Source organism: Rana temporaria, chromosome 2 (genome assembly GCF_905171775.1).
Source record: "Rana temporaria chromosome 2, aRanTem1.1, whole genome shotgun sequence".
Taxonomy (NCBI): Eukaryota; Metazoa; Chordata; class Amphibia; order Anura; family Ranidae; genus Rana; species Rana temporaria.
Window position 1 is genome coordinate 38,362,015 of NC_053490.1, and position 6,504 is coordinate 38,368,518.

General features: G+C 43.3%; 1 long non-coding RNA gene across 1 annotated transcript in view; it reads left to right on the top strand.

The window, feature by feature from the left end:
- Positions 1 to 6,178, top strand: part of LOC120928518 — a 30,902-nt gene extending 24,724 nt beyond the window's left edge. The window contains exon 3 of the long non-coding RNA XR_005747200.1: positions 5,949 to 6,178. This is a non-coding gene — a long non-coding RNA (uncharacterized LOC120928518). The remainder of the gene's footprint in view (positions 1 to 5,948) is intronic.
- Positions 6,179 to 6,504: the final 326 nt, after the last annotated feature.

The window sequence follows — 6,504 nt, forward strand, 5'->3', positions numbered from 1 at the left end:
CCAAGGGGGTGAATACTTTTGCAAGGCACTGTACATTACAAGGATTGTAACAAACTGTTGCAGATTTCTACCTTTTGTTATCCTGAAGAAATATCTGATTTCATAATTTGCGCTCCAATGAGGAAAGCAGCAGGGTTTGCATCCCTTTAGATTTTTTTTCCCTTTGGGAGTATCTCACCAAAAATGACATTATTGTTGCGGGGGATGCCCAAAATCTTACTTGTATCTTGGTGCAGACTTCTTGGAAAATCAGTAAGCCAATCACACAAGCAGGAAGTGACATTTTCTGCTCCTTTTTGGGTGACAAGCTTTTTGTGGTCTTTAAAGGCGTGTATTTCTGCGATTGCCGTGTGACAATCATGGCAGAATCACATAGCGCTTGGGGTGCTATTAAAGGATAATGGCACCAGTGGTGGCTGGTGCTGTATATTATTTTTTTTGGGGGGGGCAGGAAAACAAGGCATCCTGCCGCCACCCCCGAACCCCCCCCCCCCCCATCCTGGTCGGTTGCTCAGTTAAACCCCCCACCCCCGTCGCTCGTTGCCCCCTCCCCCCCACCAGCCCCATCTAGATCGTGGGCGGCTTTGGCTCCTTCCTGTGTCTCCTCCTCCTCGACGGCTTCACCCTCTGTCTCTGGCTTCACGGTGGCTTTCCTCCTCCTTCCCTCGGCAGCCAATACGATCACTTCTCCTGTCGGCCAGTCGGGTCTTAAGACCTGCTTCTTGATTGGACTGAGGAGAATCAGGAAAACAATAGCGAATATTAACTTGCTATTGCCACACAACTGGGTGGGCTCAGGGCACAGTGCTCTGCGCCCCGAGCCCACCCTTTTTTAAGCCAATTAGAGCCTCAGGCTTTAATTATGTGCTTCGAAAAAAGAAAAAACCCCATTGGAATCCATGCGCCTGGTGCCCTGCGTGTAGTTTGGGGCCGGGCGCATGGATTAGGGGGACGGCGCCCCTGTGCCCTTTATGGACAGGCTGCCACCGAATGGCACCCTAACGTGCATTGTGCAGCGATTCTGCCCACGGTTCCAAATCACAAATAGCTAGATTCAGGTAGGCAGGCGTAGCGTTGCGGCGGCGTAGTGTATCGTGTTTACACTACGCCGCCGTAAGTTAGCGAGGTTAGTACATGATTCACAAAGTACTTGCCTGCTAAGTTACGGCGGCGTAGCGTAAATCGGGCGGGCGTAAGCGCGCCTAATTCAAATTTAGCTGAGGGGGTGTGTTTTATGGTAATGGGGGGTGACCTTACGCGATTGACGTAATTTACAAACGTCGCATGCACCGTCCGTGTACATATCCCAGTGTGCATTGCGGCAAAGTACGCCCCACGGTCCTATTGGTTTCGACGTGGACGTAAATGACGTAAATCCCTATTCACGGACGACTTACGCAAAATTTTCGAATTTCGACGCGGGAAAGGCGGCCATACTTAACATTACTATTCCAGCTTTAGGTCTGATAATGCGTTACATAAACGGCGTATCTGTACTGCGTTGGCCGTACGTTCGTGAATAGGCGTATCTAGTGATTTACATATTCTACGCCGACCGCAATGGAAGCGCCACCTAGTGGTCAGCCTAAAAATTACACTTTAGGATACGACGGTGTAAGACACTTACGCCGCTCGTATCTGAGCCTAATTTAAGCGTATCTGGTTACAAAAAAAAAAGAAAGGAAATTAATTGCCCGTCTGCCAGTCTGCAGACAAATTTTGTCAGAGATGAAGAAAAAAAATAAAAAGAAGCAGGCACACATAGAACTTTCCCAGAATAAAAGGTCCGTCACACTCAGGGGTAACATAATACGTTTGGCCCCTTCTGAATGTATTGTATTACCTCCTTGCATGAAAAGTAACTTCAGATAAAAAAAAATGTCCCCCCCACTGGAACCATAAAGTATATGTACATCGGGATGATATTCTTTAGGAATTTTTCAGAGCTGACAGATGTTGGAAAATAAAATAAATTAGAGGACAATGTGATTACAAAGGAAATCCTTATTTTTTTCAAGTGTGCAGATTTTAGTAAAAAATAAATAAAAATACATTTCCACTTTTGCAGCCAATTTAGAATAACATCTATTTTATTAAATGTTAAATGCTCCGCGCCCAACCTCACCCCTCACCCCTCCACGGCTTCCTTGGCTTCTTCTCCCGGCCAACCCGATCCGCCTCCTGCCCTGATTGGCCAGGAGAAGAAGCCGGAAGACAATAGCGAATACTAATTCGCTATTGTCACAATTGTGTGGGATCTGCGCCCCAAGCCCAACCTTTTTTCAAGCCAATTAGAGCCTCTGGGCTAGATTCTGGTACATCCGCGTATCTTTGCGGCGTAACGTATCCGATTTACGTTACGCCTCCGCAACTTAGACGGGCAAGTGCTGTATTCTCAAAGCACTTGCTCCGTAAGTTGCGGCAGCGTATCGTAAATCGGCCGGCGTAAGCCCGCCTAATTCAAATTTTGAACAGGGGGGCGTGTTTTATGTAAATGTTGTGTGACCTGACGTGATTGACGCTTTTCACGAACGGCGCATGCGCCGTCCGTGGAAATCTCCCAGTGTGCATTGCTCCTAATACGCCGCAAGGACGTATTGGTTTTGACGTGAACGTACATTACGCCCAGCCCCATTCACGGACGAGTTATGCAAACAACGTTAAATTTTCAAATTTCGTTGCGGGAACGACGGACATACTTAACATTGGTACACCGCACTTACGCCACCGTATAGCAGGGGTAACTATATGCCGGGAAAAGCCTAACGTAAACGGCGTAAATGTACTGCGTCGGCCGGGCGTACGTTCGTGAATTCGCGTATCTAGCTAATTTGCATACTCAACGCGGAATTCGACGGAAGCGCCACCTAGCAGCCAGCGTAAATATGCATTTACAATACGACGGTGTAACACAGTTACGCCTGTCGGATCTAAGGGAAATCTATGCGTAACTGATTCTAAGAATCAGGCGATACGGAGATACGCCGTCGTATCTCGGTTGTGAATCTGACCCTCAGTCTCTAATCATTTAGCTTGAAAAAAAAAAGAAACTAGTAGAAACGTACGAGTCTGGCGCTTTGCAGAGGGGTGACCCCCCTGCGCCCTTAATGGACCGGCCGCTCCTGGTATTAAAACCCTGTGTTTTTTTTTTAATCTTCAAACATTGAGCACAGTAAAATAAACATTCCCAGCAAACGATTTGGTTGCAGTCTACCACTTTTTAAAGTGTTACTAAACCCAGGACTCTGCATTCACTATATCTGGTCTCCCACAGTACACAGAACAGTTTAAATTATTTTATGTTTTTCTTATTTATTTTATTTTTTATTAAAAAATGTTACACTGTTCTTTAAAAAAAAAAATGGTGTCACTTTTATTCCTATTACTAGGAATGTAAACACCCCTTGTAATAGAAAAAAGCATGACAGGGCCTCTTAAATATGAGATCTGGGGTCAAAAAGATCTCAGATCTCATATTTACACTAAAATGCAATAAAAAATAAAAATAAATTGTAATTTGAAAAAAAAAAGTGACAGTTTGACATAGCTTCCGCTCTGCTATGGTATGGAGACAGGTGGGGACTATCTTTCCCTCACTCGTCTCCATACCCAGCCATCAGAAGGACCCGATCGCCTCTGCCGACGGCTCCGTTAATCGGCGGAGGGCACGAGAGAGCGGCGGGAGGGGGGCCCCCCCTCCTGCCACCGATAAAATTTATCTTGCGGCGAATCCACCACAGAGACCACTATTATCGGAAACCGGACCGCCGGCTGAAGAACAGGATACTGGGGTTATGGCAGCTAGATCTCCCTCTTCAAACAGCTGATGTATATCGGTGTGCGGCGGTCCGGAAGTGGTTCTTCAGCCTTAGGGTAAGAATTACCGAAAATATTTATTTTATTATACAGTAAATGCATTATTTGGTTGTAAGTGCGCCATTTAAATGCTGGTCAGCGGCTTTTAACGGTTGACACTGCCAAAGACACTCAGTGCCGGTCAGAGGCACTTTATATTGTAAGTGTTATTTTTTACCTTTTTTAAATAAATATATTTTTAACATACTACACCATGATGAGCCCCTTGTCTTTGAGGATTTAAGGATACCTTGTAAAAGGAAAAAGGAGGTAACACCCACTGACGGATAAAGAAAAGACACTACCTTGGAGCCTATTAATATCTGGGGTCTGGTGAGTGTTGATTTTAACCATTGGTGATGGTGGCACATTTTTATCGGGTGGAAGAGATAGCGGCACTTGTCTGTATACAGCACCACCAACATTGAACCTTGTGTTTGCTGGAACCTACTGTATAGGATCAAGATTGCTTGTCATTGGACTATTTTCAGTGCAGCTAGCACATTGCACTTTTTATTGGTTGTTTGATAACTATATATATATATATATATATATTTTTTTGCTATACATAATTTTTTGGGGATTACCTGTTTCCAATACCAGTTATTGGACAATTCACGGTGCAGTTGGCACATTGGGGGTTATTTACTAAAGGAAAATCCACTTTGCACTGCAAGTACACTGAATGTGCACTTGGAAGTGCATTCGCTGTAGATCCGAGGGGGTCATGCACGGAAAATAAAAAACCAGCATTTTAGCTTGCACATGATTGAATGATAGAATCAGCAGAGCTTCCCCTCATTTCAGATCTACCTCTCAGATTTACAGCGACTGAACTTCCAAGTGCACTTGCAGTGCAAAGTAGATTTGCCTTTTGTAAATAACCCCCATTGTGTGTTTTATATAGTATACTTTTTTTTTTTTTTTTGTATTGTTTTCATTATTTAGCCGGCTAGTAGCAGCAACGATAGCCACTCTTTCACAGGAGCACTGTGGCATATTGATTGATGTGTATGCCGATACACCAATTTATATTTGTGATTCAAAAACTGTGTCACATATGCATGATTTAAATTTAATTTATATATTTTCACAGATCGTTTGTATTTAGGTTACTCACATTTAAGATTGGGCACATTGTGGCCCTGATATATATATTCCACTTATGGTTGAGGGTGTATTATATTAAGTCACAGCTCACATTTCCAGAGACTAAACCCTCTGGATAATTAGATCAGCGCAGTAACAACATTTTTTCCTATGCAGTAAATACCTACAAGTATGCACTGTATTATGTTTACATTCAGCAACCACATTAGTCTGGACGATGTCTCTTAACTGGTTGCAGACCAGCCGCTGTCGTTGTACGGGGGCAGGTCGGCTCACCTGCGCAAGACCCCTTAACCCCTTCCCGGCCCCCTAGTGTTAACCCCTTCACTGCCAGTGGCATTTTTATAGTAATCCAATGCATTTTTATAGCACTGATCGCTATAAAAATGCCAATGGTCCCAAAAATGTGTCAGAAGTGTCCGCCATAATGTCGCAGTACCGAAAAAATATCGCTAATTGCCGCCATTACTAGTAAAAAAAAATATTAATAAAAATGCCATAAAAATACCCCCTATTTTGTAAACGCTATAACTTTTGCGCAAACCAATCAATAAACGCTTATTGCGATTTTTTTTTACGAAAAATATGTAGAAGAATACGTATCGGCCTAAACTGAGGAAAAAAAATGTTTTTATATATTTTTGGGGGATATTTATTATAGCAAAAAGTAAAAAATATTCATTTTTTTCAAAATTGTCGCTCTATTTTTGTTTATAGCTCAAAAACTAAAAATCGCAGAGGTGATCAAATACCACCAAAAGAAAGCTCTATTTGTGGGGAAAAAAGGACGCCAATTTTGTTTGGGAGCCACGTCGCACGACCGCACAATTGTCAGTTAAAGCGACGCAGTGCCGAATCGCAAAAAGTGCTCTGGTCTTTGACCAGCAATATGGTCCGGGGGGTTAAGTGGTTAATGTACAGTTCACTCTCCTTTGCAGTTGCTTTTTTCCCTCCTCACCAAATCTATATTTCTCCCTATACAGCTGCTGCCGCCACTCAAATCATGATCGTGACCGTCTACACAAGGGCTCACTCTGATGGATGTTTGAGGTCACAGAAAGAAGATATTCCATGTTTCAGGGTCCTTTTACATGCATACACAAGTTTTATCAATGCCTGTTCCCCTGTTCCGATGTGTAGGATTCATTGCTCTAGTTTTACTTGGAAAATGCGTTCATTGTACGGAATAAAGGAGTATTTGCAGAACTAGAAAGTTTCGTACATAGTATTCTATCATACTTTAATACTTTGTGAGGATAGTGTGTTTATGGCCAAAAATATGTAGACACATGACCATTACACCTACTCTGGGTCCAAAAGCATGTGGTCACCACTCCAAATTATTGCCATCAGGTGTTTCCAGATATGGTGCTGTTATTGCTACAGCATATAAAGACATTTTAGACCATTTTGGACTTCCAACCTCATGGTAACATTTCTCTTTCAGCATGACGGTGCCCCTGTGTACAAATCCAGCTCCATAAAGACATGGTTGATGAGTTTGGTGTGAAGGAACCCAAGTGGTCTTCAACCCTACTA